Genomic DNA, 12,263 nt, shown 5'->3' on the forward strand with positions numbered 1-12,263 from the left:
CCCCGGTCTCCATGGCAACTTCCACCCCCCCCACAGCCTGGTCCCGCTAACAAATCAATGTGCCTGTGTCTCAGGCTCCTGTCGAGCGGCCCTGCCCTCGGCCACCCTCTGGGCCCTGCGAGCCGGGCTGGCTGGAGCGCTCCTCCCCGGCTCCGAAGCCAAACACAGACCTGGTGGAGGCCCGGCTGTTCCCTCCGGAGCCCGCCTGTAGCCCAGGACCCCACAGAGGATGTCGCGCGGCTTCTTCCTGCCCCCCGACCGTCCCCGACGCCCGCAGCCACCTGCCCCTGCCCTTAGCCCGCGCTGCCCGCCCCCGCCAGGCCCTGGCACCGAACCTTGCCTGCCCTGGTCGCCCCCTGCCAGTGGCCTGGGTGGGCTAAGGGCATCTGGGCAGAGTCGGCACGGGATGGGGTGCGCGGCTGGGGGTGCGTCTGGCTTCCCCCGGACCCCGGCGCCCGGCCCGCGCACTTCCTGTCCACCGCTTTTCCCAACGTGAGCGGCGGACATCCTGCGAGAAACGCCGGCGCGGGAAGCTGGGGGACGTCGCTGGGTTCAGTGCGGGCTGGGCGACAGGGTCTCACGCGCGAAGATGGCGGGCTCCTGGAAAGGGACAAGGGCCGGCCGCGACCGCTTCGCCGTGCGCGCATACGCACGTGCACCGCCGACCCTGCCGCCAGCTCGGCTGCGGGTGACCCGTGGCGGGGGCGGCGCTGGGGACAGCAGCCGCACTCTGGGTCCAGCTCCCTCCCACCCTGTTCTCTTATTGCTCGAGCTCCAAATCACAACTCCCACTCCTTGGAACCCACGATTTAGTTCAAACATCGATGATCAGCCTGACTGGAAGCGGTTTCCCTTGGCCAGAGATGGGGTGGAAGAAAGAGAGGCGGGAAAAAAAGAGAGGCAGCGAGTGAACGATAGGAAGAGAGAGAGAAGCAGCCAAGGAGTCTGACTCGGAGAGGCAGGAAGCCCAGAGCGGAAAACTGGCCTCCTGTCCAAAGTGAGGCGCGCGCAGACGGCGGCAGCCGCGAGGTCCTCGACCCGCGGCGGCAAGTGGGGCGCTTCGCCCATCTTCCCTCCCGGTCCTGCCCCAGCCCCTGGAAACACGGGTTTCAGGTTTTGGCCTTGCTCCTAAACTTCACAAGGTGACCGCTGGCCGAACAGTCCCATCTCTCCGGCCGTTCTGTCTGAACGAACAGCGCATCGAGGACGCTCAGATCTCCCAGTGACCCTCGCGGGCCGCCCGTGGGAGGCCGCCGACGGCCGCGTCCTTAATCATAAAAAGTCATTCCCGGTAACAAATAGTTTCGTCGGCCGGTGCCAGCGATACAGCTGTTTCTGTTTAAGCTTAAATACTTTCCAACAGTTTGGGCAGTAAAAATAAAGTCGGCCTCAGCCGCCTATAAGTGTCTGGTTTCCCCGCCCAGAGAAAGCCCACCCTCCGCCCTGGGCCCGGGTCGCTCTGCCTTTCCCGCCTGCCCCCTCTTGGAATCCGCTGCCCGCAGAGGATCCGGCCCCAGCCCCGCACCGGCCGCCTCAGCTCCTCGGGCTGGCTTCAGGGCCACTGTGGAAGTGGGAGGGAGGGAGCCTTCCCGGAGTGGGCTGGGGGGACCTGACCCGCCTGGCCTCGCGCCCTACCCCCACCCCTGGCAAGCTCTCACGCACCCGCGAAGAGCGGTGGTTTTCCTTTAGATATGGTTTCTGGAACCGGGTTCCCGGAGTTGTGCTTGCCCTTGATGCCTTTACAGACCATGGGGTTTGCACTAGGCGTGCAGGAGATGGTTTCAGTTTCTCCCCGAAAAAGATAGCTTTAGTCCTTCCTCCATGCGTTCTTTCCATTTTCCTTCCTTCCTCCCCTCCTTCCCTCCTTCCTTCCTTCCGTCTCCCTCTCTTTCTGCCTCATTCTCCCTTCTTTGCCTAAATACCTCTGAAACTTGAAGAAATGAAACCCCTGATGCAGGCAGGTGCGGCCCCCTCCTCTGGATATGGTCTTAGGTAATTATCTTACCTTCCCCACCCAATTCTCCACCTGTCTTCGTGCCTGATGGTGATTATTTCAGAAATGCTTGCTCTGAACAAAATTATCACTTGCAAAGAGTCTGAGTTTGCAAACGTCGGGGAATCCTGCAAAGCCTGTGGCAAAGGTGGAACTCCATTCAGAAGGAAAGAAGAGGTATAGAATAATCTGAGGTCAGGGAGCCTGGCTCTTGTCAGCAGCAGACGCGCTCAGTCCCGCCAAGGAAGGCAAGGAAGGATGAGTATGTCTCATCCCTGCCTGGCGCACCCCCCTGCCCCCCAACTGCCCGCGAGAGAGCAGCGTTGCAGGAGCTGTGAAAACAGGTCACTGGGCAACCTCACTCCTTGACAATTTGGAGACAAAGCGGGAGGTGGCGGTCTGAGAAATGGGAGCCCACCTCCCGGGCTCTGGCTAGGTGGGCACGGGAGGAAGTCCTGTGTTCCAGGAGAGGGCGCTAGGAGAGGGGGCTAGCATGCATGGGCGTGGAGCGGGAGGAGGTCTGCAGTCATTCCAGCCGGGTCTGAACCAGACCAGAGGACAGGTCAGCTGGTGGTACGGTCTTAGGAACCCACAGAAAGAGGATCCTTGTTCCCCACCTTTCTTATCGAGCCCCCTTCCCCGACTGACTAAATTCTCGCCGCCTCTCTTTTCTCCACACAACCGCTTTCCTAGTTCAAAGTTAGATAATTGCCTTTCCCACCTACACCTCCCAGGAGCAAACAAAACAAAGTTGTAAAAGACAAGACACGCTACTCTTAATCCCATTGCTCGGCGGTCCGCTGCTGAGGCTGCGGCTGCCAGGTTTGCGTGCGCCGCCTCTGCAGTAAATAAGGTAACTGCTTCCTATTACTTTAGCCCCATATGGCTGCAATTTGAGTGTCTTTAGAGACGGTGCGTGTGTTGGGGCGGTGGATGGGGGGAGTGAAAGTGGAAATCAAATGCTCTCAGATCGCATTTTTATGAAGGAAATTGTCCGAGATTCTCTTAACAGCCACCCCCTCTCCTGAGACTAGCTGCCCCGTTTCTTTGTTTACGGAAATGCGGGCTCCCGCCCGCCTGGGGACACCTGCTTCCCAAACCCCTAGGTCTCCGGCCGTGTTCCGCACTCTTCTGGCGACCTAGGCGCACGCCCGCGACTGCCCTTCCCGACAAAGGGTCTGCGACCTGCTCCCGGTAGCCCGCCCTACCCTCGGCCCCAGCCTCTAAAAGGTGCCGGGACTCTGCACTCGATACTGCAACCTCCTGAGAGCCCAGAGTTTGGGGGCCCTCTTAGGCCTCCCTGGGCCCGCGGCCCAAAGACTCGTCCTCCGGGAGGGAGGCTGGAGGCTAGCGCGGTCCAAGGAGAGGGGCGGACGGGCCCCAGCGGGACGCTGGGCTCCTGGGTCTCGGGCCAGGCAGACAAGCCCTAGCGCGTCCTCTAACTCGAGGATGAGGCCGGCCGGTTCTTTGGTAGCGTTTCAACTTCGCGGCTTGGCGGGCGTCGGACCTGCCCGGTCTTGGCTGCGGACGCGGGCAGATTTGGAAGTCAACCATTTGCCTCGGGCGGGCCGGCAGTGAAGTGAGCGCTGGCGGCTCCGAGGCGTGGCCTTGTGGCCAGTGGCTTACCTCCCGCGGCCCCGGAGCCGGGCGGGCGTCCCGCAGCGCTGCTTCCCCGACGCCTAGCTAGGGCTGGGCGCCTGCCGCCTGCTGCGGGAATGCCGCAGAGTGACCCGACATTCTGGAAACTGGTCCCAAAGCCCAGCCTGGGTGACTGAAAGTGAGGTTGTCCAGGTTTCTGGCCTTGGTTCTCGCCGCTAGTTGTTCCCAAGAGCAAGAAGCTCCCACCTTTCCTGTCCCACTTTCTCCTCCCTAGGAGACATCCACCATCCTCCTTGTTAGAGAAGCACTAAAACAGGCTGCAAAGAATAAGAAGGGGCTGCCTGCCCACTCTACAGGAATCTCCCAGAAGGCTGCACACATTCTAGAAGCCACATTTCTGCCTTAAACCCCAGAAACTGAAATCAGGCCCCCTTTCTTCCCCTCCATAGGAGGAAAATATCCCCTCAGAGTTAAGCAACATCTATTGCTTAACTAGTTGCCCTATATCTAGTGCCTGCGTCATCCCAGTTAAGATTCACAGCAGCCAGGTAACATCAGTTCTACTATCCCCATTTTCTAGATGAGAAAAGCGAGGCACCTTGAGGCCAAGTCACTTGCTCAGGGGGATGCAGCAGGGGTTCTGCCTGAGAAGCCCTAAGCTCAAGTCCCTAAAGCTCCACAGCTGGGGCTTTGGATCCTTGTGAATTTCAGCTCCTCCAAGGCTTGAGGAAAGAATTCAAGAAAGGTCCAGTGGAGCCTCCTGGAAGCGCAGAGCAGTGCTCCAGCAGGAGGACCCTCAGAGCCCTTGGCAACAAGGATGAGGCTGGAACAATAAAGACGGGAGGGAGTTCTAGGGGCCCATTTAAGTAAACTGGAAGCTGGGTGTTGGTGGGCTGTTTTGCTTTTTTTTTTTTTTAATGGTAGAGAACAGTGGCTAAAAAGGTGGGCTCTGGGGCCAGCTTGCCTGGGTTCCAATGCACTTGCTGGCTGTGTGCCCTTGTGCAAGTTACTTAACCTCTCTGTGTTTCAGCTTCCATAACTATAAGAAAAGGAATATTAGCACGTTTTCCCAACAGAGTCCATGGAGGGGGGGTTCGATGAGATATGGAAGCACCCCCACACTGTCAGGCACAGGCAAATGCGCAATAAATGTTCAGTATTACTGTTGTTGCTGTTATTGGTGTTCTGAGACCAGAACAAGCTCGTGGGACCTAGTGATTCTGATTTGAGTGACTTTCCCCAGGAACCCCAGTATCAGCCTAGGCTGTCCCTACTTCTCTCATGAGGGGCACGCCCAGTGAGGGTGCTCGACGGTATGCGGCTTAGACGCAGTTTTGATTCATTCCTTGGGCATCCTGACCGGTTGGGCCAGGTGGGCTCGCTGGGAAAACGCGCGGGCGTCCCCTCGGAGCACCGAAGCCAGGCGAGCTGAGAGGGTGCGGGTGTCGCTGGAGCACGCGCACAGCGCGCGAACCAGCACGCATGCGCGCCGCGAGCCGGCCCCATTTCCCACTACCGCCCCCACCCCGCGCCCCGACCCCTACACACGCACAGCCAATCCCCGCACTGCTTGCTGGTGCGGCTTGTGTGACCCGGTCCTAGGAGCCCCAGGCGCCTTTGGGGAGCAGAGAGGGGCGGTCCAGAGTTGGGCCGGACAACCACAGCCTGGAAGGAGTCCGGGAGTCCTTGGGTCTGGGCGCTCAGTTCTCATGGTCTGGTGAGAAGGGGCTCAGATGGGACGGACTAGGCACAGCCAGGGACGGGGACTGCGAGAGGCGAGGGGAGGCCCGCGGGGTGTGGCAGCAGAGCAACCTGGGACAAGTGGGCGGCCTAGAGGTCAAGGCCTTGGAGTCCCGTCCGAGAGCAGGACGTTATCAGAAACCCCCAGCCCCAACCCCTGCCTGGAGATGCCCGGGGCTCACCGACTCTGTTCCCGCATCACCCCGGGCCCTGACGGCTCAACCCGTGGGCAGCAGGCTGTGGTTCCAGATGCCCCGGTGGAGAGTTTGACCCCAGATTCTGCCTGCACTGACAGCCTTGGCCTGGCGGTTACGAGCCACCGTTCATGCGCGCCCCTCCTCACGTGACCCAGCTCATGCGAAAGGCAGGAGCACCAACCCTCCCAGGGCAATACACGGGGAAAGGCTGGGCGAGTCCAGGAATGATGGCACCAGAGCCTGGGCGCAGAGAGGCAGCTGCACCTCCTAGGCTCCCTTGAGCCGGAGCTCAGCCAGGGTGGGCACTTCTGCCTCCAGCGACGCTGGGTGCCACAGTCCTCACGCCTCCTCCTGGACCACACGCGGCTCTCCAGAGTCCCGGAGAAGCTCCAGGGACTCCTCGGACTCCGCCTAGCGCTTGTTGTTTACTCATTTCCTACCCCGCCCCCATGCAGAAGGAATTGCAGGGACTTTTTTGCTGGGACGCCGCGACCTCAAGTCAGTTCCAAAGTGGAGGTCTCTCAGCCGGTGCCGTTCCCTTGCGAGGCTGTCAACGCCAAGAGCCACAGTCCAGCTTCCCCTCGTAGAGATCAGAAAATCCTAAGTGCAGGGCCTGCCGGGTCATTCGAGGAGGCACAAGCTGCGGAGGCCAGTCTGGGGCCTCTCGCAGAACTGCGGGGAACAGAGGCGTCTGCCGGGCTGCCTGCCCTCCGCGAGAGTGGGCCACACGGGCGGCAAACCCGAGGACAGACGTTTGGGAGCTGACCGAAAAAACGCGACGGTGCCGGCGAGGTTCTGGGCGAAGACCCGGTGTCCTCCACTGTGGTCGACGCCTTTCCTTGCAGCCCCGGTACAGCGCTTCCTCGGTGCACCCCTAGCCCTTGTCCTGGGAGAAGGCTGTCTGGGACCCGACGGGGCTCGACTGGCGTCGAGGCTCAGCGGCCAGAGCGCGGCGACTCCGCGCACGCCCAGAAGCCGTGTTGCCGGTTCCGGGGCTTCCGGAAAGCGTGGGGCCAAGCGGCTGCTCTGTGCCCGCGCAAGCGCCTCGCTGCCCGGGCGGGACCTTGCTCTCTCCGGCCGCCCTCGGCGGAGGGGTGGCTCAGCAGCCCGGGGACAGACGCAGACGGCCACTCGGCCGGGACACCCTCGGCCCGGGAGCCGTGATGCCTTTTCTCTCTGCAGCTGAAGCCTCCGATTTGCTTCCCCGCCCTTCCGTAGGAAATCAAATTCAGGGAACATAGTACCGTATTTACCCGCACAACTTCCTCCCTTGACATTTTGCACTCTCGAAGTTGGGGCAGAAGTAATTATGCAAACATCTGGGGCTGTCCCGCGCCGCTACCGGCACCGTCTTATTCATCCTGAGAGCCGCACTCCCTCATTTGCATAATAATGGCTTATCTAGAATAACACAGCAATCAGAGGCAAAATTAATTTTCTTCAGCTAGTCCTTGAGATCCTAAAACAGAGGAGGTTTATGGCAAGAAAAGCTGGTTTAGCAGAGGTTATAGGGTTCCTGACCAGGACCAAGGAGAGAGAAAGTTTAAAGCAGTGGAAATGTGATGTTCACACTGAGTTTCTGTAGTTTTCTAGTTTCAACCTCAGAGCTGTTACTTTTTGGCCAAACGGATGAAGGGCTAAGCCACCGTGGAAGTCCCAGCAGACACCCCCACCATCACCCCGTCCATCCTGGGAGGTTCAGTGGCCCTCAAGGCAGAGACATGGACTGTGGCTGGGGTATTGGGGCAGATGTTGAATGTGATGGGGTGTGGAGAGGGTAGATTGGCAGCCTGCTGAGGATTAAGGGGGTGTCCTGCAAACCAGCTCCTGGGTCTGGGTCTGGACCTTCCAGGGACTCAGTTCCCCACCCTTTGAACAGATTGAGCCAGAGCACTTCCTTGCTCTGGGATGGTCGCCTCAGTCACCGAGACGGCAGAAGTCATTGAATTCAAAGCAGAATAAAGGGGTGTGTGGGTGGCGGTGGGGCACATTATGTGGAGGAAACATCTTTTATACATTAAAAAATCTTCTTGATCTTTTTTAATATGAAGAGGAGTGGGAAGAGAAATCCACAAGTAAATATGGTAAATGAATTTGGACCAGAATTGTAATTGCAGGGCCACTTTCAGGGCAATTCCGGGCTCCAGAGAATTTTTGCAGTTAAACGTGTTTTCTCCGAGGGCACCATTCTCACTTTTGCAGTCATAGAGCAGAGAGTGAGAGGAGCGCAAAAGGGTTCTGCAGCATCTCCCCTCACCCCTCTATGGATGAGAACGTCCTCTCTCTTGGAAAAGATGCAGGTTTTACGTTTAATGAGAAGGTGCCCACAGTTTAGGCTTGCAACTAAGAAGTTCGGTATCATTCTTAAGTTCTTTTTTAAAAGAACTTTTAAACAGTTCAGGGTTGCAGGAGTAAGCCTACGAAGGAACCGCTGTGGGTGGAGCGACCTGTGGATGAGATGGGCAGGGGGAGGAAAAATGGGTGGAAGATCTCAGTGACACCTTCATATGCTGTGTTGGTGGGAAGGGAGGAGGGTGCCAAGGGACTGTGGGGTCTGGAAAAGGGAGTGTCTCTGGAGAGCTGGGCTGCTGGGTTGGGACGGATAGGCCTCATTTTATCTCCTTCCTCTTCCCTCTGTGATCATTCCCACTGCTCTTTTGAGGCAGTCTCTAACTTCTTTACACCACCTCCATGGTGCAGCCTGACTTTAGAGGTATCATCTCCTTTCTAATGTGTGTGTGGGTGTGGGTGTGGGTGTGTGTGTCACAGAGAGAGAGAGATCAAAGGTTCCCTAGGGTAAGGGGGCGCTCTGCGGGAGGAACACCCCAGGATACCTGAAGACTCCAGCTGTCCCCAGGTATTTTCCCAGCCAAAAAACTCAGGGGGAGCTGGGATTCCAGGCCTTCCAGTCAGTCCCAGGTTTCTCCCTCAGTTTCTCCCTTTTGGAGAGTAGGGAGGACCCGGGATGAAGAAAAGAGAAAGTGGCCAGCAGGGAGGCCTGCAGGAGTTGTTAGTTCTCCTGTTCCCTGAAACCTCTTCTTAGGTCTGCAAGACAGGATCTCTGGTGGACCTCATTCTCCAGCCTGCCCCGGACATTATACGAGCTCTGGGAAGAGGTGGGCAGTCCCTTGGGGAACTGTCCTCTCTACCCTACCCCCACTGTGTCCCAAGCTGAGGGGAGGAGTTGGACCTCTCCTCTTGAGGGGGGCGCCATTCAACCTGGAAGGGCCTGAGCAATGGGAAGGGTACCCACTGGATAGGGGTGCAGAACACTGGGCTTCAGCCTTGGAGTGATCTTGCAGCTCCCCAGTGAGGGACAGCAGGGTGGGTACAGTTCCATCTCAGGAGTCGGGAATGTCTAAGAGCATACCCCCAAGTCGGACCCTCACTTGCACAAGTCAAGTGTGCAAGCCGAAATGAAGGTGGACACAGGTGGGCATGGGGGAGTCGACGGTCTTCAGGAGCAGGTGTGGCTGACGCTGGCGGAGATCACAGAGATGTGGTTCCCAGGGTGAGGGCATGGAGTGTAGGGAAAGAAAAGGGGAGAAAGACAGGAGGGGATGTTGGGGAGATGATTTGCCATGGCAAGACAGGGCAAGACTGAGTCGTTTTCTCCCACAGCTCCTGTTGGGTCCTTCAGCACTTGCAGGCTAACCCGGGTGCCTCGCCAGCTGCCTCTCTCAACACTGACTGCCAGTCCCTTCAAATCGTGGGACCAGGGGCCCAGTGGAATCTGGGGAAGTGCCTCACGTGCTTGCACTGCAAGGTCAGGTCTCTCTCCTGGAAATCAGCGTTCCCACCTGCACAATGGGCTGGTTCTTTCCCATTTTGTTGCTATGACAGGCATCTGTAACGGACCCACAGGTGAGTACTCTGGATCCCAGGAAAGCAGGACTCCATACTACACACACACACACACACACACACACACACACGCTGTTTTTCCAAGATGAGAAAGGGGTCCTAGGCTCAGTTTCTTCCCCAGCTTCTGTGGGTTCACATATCCCCTTCCCTGGAAGGAAAGTTTCTGGGGCTGTCTACACGGCAGTTCTGAGGATGCCTTGGGAAGTGGGTGTGTGAAGGGTTGCAGGGCCCTGGACTGTCACAGGGGACAGGGCAGGGCAGAGGGTGGAGCTAGGCAGGACTGGAAGAAATTATGCAAGGGTAGGAAGGGGGTTGGATCTGATACCCACCAACCACTCACCAGGGCATCTGCTAGGGAGTGCTGGGAATACCTGTTTCTGCAGTGGCTCAAATGGACATGATGTGTGATGGTGTTTGTATCCCATTTGGTATCTAGCCTGGCACAAGAGAGTGTACCAGAGTGCTGGAAGTGGACAGATGTAGCCACCATCCTCTGAGTGAGGGCTGCTCTGAGCCAGGCGTTGTGCTGGAGGCTTCCCGGATTCTGCTTCTATTCCTCATCAAAACCCTTAGAGGGAGGCTTATTAATCACATTTAAAGATGAAGACACAGGCTCAGAGGATTAAGTAACTTGTTAATGACCAAGTTAAGTCACAGGACAGAGCTCAACCTGAATCTGTCACCCAGGAGTTGAAGAGCCTAAGGGGAGGTTTCAGGGTAGCTCTTGCTGGTGTGGAACCAGGAACTTAGGGGAGCCGGGCATGGCTGTGCTGCTCTAGGGTTTGGAGCTTGGTGTGAGAGAGCAGCCTATGGCAGTGTCACTGGCTCTGGCCAATTCCAGCCTTTGGCGGGACCAGGAGCTTAGCAGCCTGAGATCAGAGATCAACTGCCTTTTCCAGCCTCTGCCCAGCTGCTCAGGGAGTAGGACTGACTGAAATCAATGGTAGTCAGTTTTAAGTCCCCATGCTAGGGCTCCTGGGTTCCAGGATTGACAAGCCACACTGACGCAGAAGCCCATGCCTGGGCTGCTGCTGAGATGCACCTGCATAACACAAAAAACAGTGGATTGGGAATGAAACCCAGGCTTGCTCTGCCCCTGGCTAGCTGGGTTACCTTGGACAAGTCTCTCTCTTTCTCCTAACCTGTTCTCCCTGCAAAACCCAGCATTCTGAGCAGGCAGCCTTGGAGCCACCAGTCTGGTCTCCATGTTCGACACCTTGAGATCATTTGTGTAGGCATATGGGGGTTTCCCTGAACCTTTTGGAAATACTTGTTAAATACTGAATGCTGACCACTGATGCACGTGCCTAGGGCAGTACACAGAACCCTGGAGTTTGTGCCTGCCCAGGAAGCTGGGGACTCCTAGGAGTGGCAGATTCCTGTCCCAGATACACCAGGTACTGGCCACCATTTTCCCAATGACGCCAGGCCCAGAGCTACCAAATACCTACCTAGGAGACCCAGGATGGCAAGAGGAGGACCCCGGGGGAAGGCTTGTGTGACTAGACTACTATTCCGGGCTCAACTCTGGCGAGGAACAATCTAAGGCGTGCTCTTCCCTCCAGCTCCACACTGCTGGCAGCATGACTGCAGCTCAGACTAATTCCAGGTACATTCTATAGGTGGCATCATGCTACTGGAAATGGCCTCCTTGGAGGGAGAGGCTCTCTTGTCAGCATCTCCAGGCACTGGGGAGCCGAGGCAAGGTTGACACAATCACAGTCTAAACTGCGCAGAGAAGGACACCTGAGGGGCAATGGGTATGTGCTGGGGGACAGTACTCTCCATATTAGGGGCCACTGCTCCAGGTGCGTAAGGTTCTTCCATGCCATCCACCGGTGGAGCCTTGGGACCTGGGGGTGTTCGGGGGTCTGTCCTGCCTGCTGCCACCGGTGGGCAGTAAAGGCCTCAGTCTGTACCTGGTGGGGGTGCTGGGTGGGCTACCACCAGGTCTACAACAGCATACACGTGCATCAAGTCGCTGTGCCACCAGGCTGCGTGAGAGAACTGGGTCAGTGCACCACGTCTCCTAGCCACAGAGGCCCCTCCACACTCCCTGGACATCCTGGGGCCACTCTCACCGCCCAGACCCTGAGTCTGCAGGTACAGTTCAGACTCCTCTTCCGTGGGCAAGGAGACCAGCCAGAAGTGGAGAGAGGGAAAGCAAGTGGGGTGTCCTGTTCGAGACGGACATTAAGGTCACCAGCACAGGCAGACGTCAATCTGACCAAGGCGACCAGGATCTCAGAAGGCTTCACCCAGGACCCACCACCCCTCTGACAGAGAATCCCTGAGATGACTCCTCCCTCGCCCAGATCCGGCCCTGATGGCTTCAGTCTTCCGAGCTGGGGAGCCTGTCCCCTGTCCCCACCAGCCTCTTGTAGCCTATCCTCAAGAGCAGGGCTGGCTCAGCGACAGAGAAGAAAGGTGTGACAGTGACACCTCTCACCTCTCCCTTCCACCACCTGGCGGGCTCCAGGCCGCCCGCGCCTCCAGGGCACAGAACCAGTGGGTCCTCGTGGCCACTGTTTCCGGCCTCCTGGCGCTGCGGCTCCACGCAGCACTCGACCGGCGCCCCCACCCCCACCCCCCGCCCAGACCCTAAGGTTTTTCCTCCTCTCTCCCCGAGGCGTTCTGCTTGGTTTGCCGGGATCCCAGGCCTCTGCTCAAACTCAACACGGACTGACTCACATTTTTTTAAACAAAAGCAATTATATTTCAATCCCGGTTCATCTGCATTTGCACCTCCAAACGGGGGGGCAGGGGAAGAGGGAAAGGAGGGGGAGCGCGGCGACGGCGAGTGGCACCTTCCGAGCGCTGCAGCTGGCCGGGGTGCCATTGCGCCGGCCACATCTGGCCCGGGCTGAGCG

At 58.1% G+C, this 12,263-nt stretch overlaps 1 protein-coding gene across 2 annotated transcripts in view; it reads right to left on the reverse strand.

Annotated features, from left to right (window-relative positions):
* The window catches only part of CBX8 (chromobox homolog 8), a 7,740-nt gene extending 3,818 nt beyond the window's left edge, over positions 1-3,922 (reverse strand). The window contains exon 1 of one of the 2 annotated variants that reach the window (XM_011957574.1): positions 3,620-3,922. The gene's annotated coding sequence lies outside the window, so the exon portion shown is untranslated. The remainder of the gene's footprint in view (positions 1-3,619) is intronic. The other variant, XM_011957661.1, reaches the window with a different exon arrangement.
* Positions 3,923-12,263: the final 8,341 nt, after the last annotated feature.

This window comes from Colobus angolensis, unplaced genomic scaffold (genome assembly GCF_000951035.1).
Source record: "Colobus angolensis palliatus isolate OR3802 unplaced genomic scaffold, Cang.pa_1.0 Scaffold1, whole genome shotgun sequence".
In the NCBI taxonomy this organism is placed as follows: domain Eukaryota; kingdom Metazoa; phylum Chordata; class Mammalia; order Primates; family Cercopithecidae; genus Colobus; species Colobus angolensis.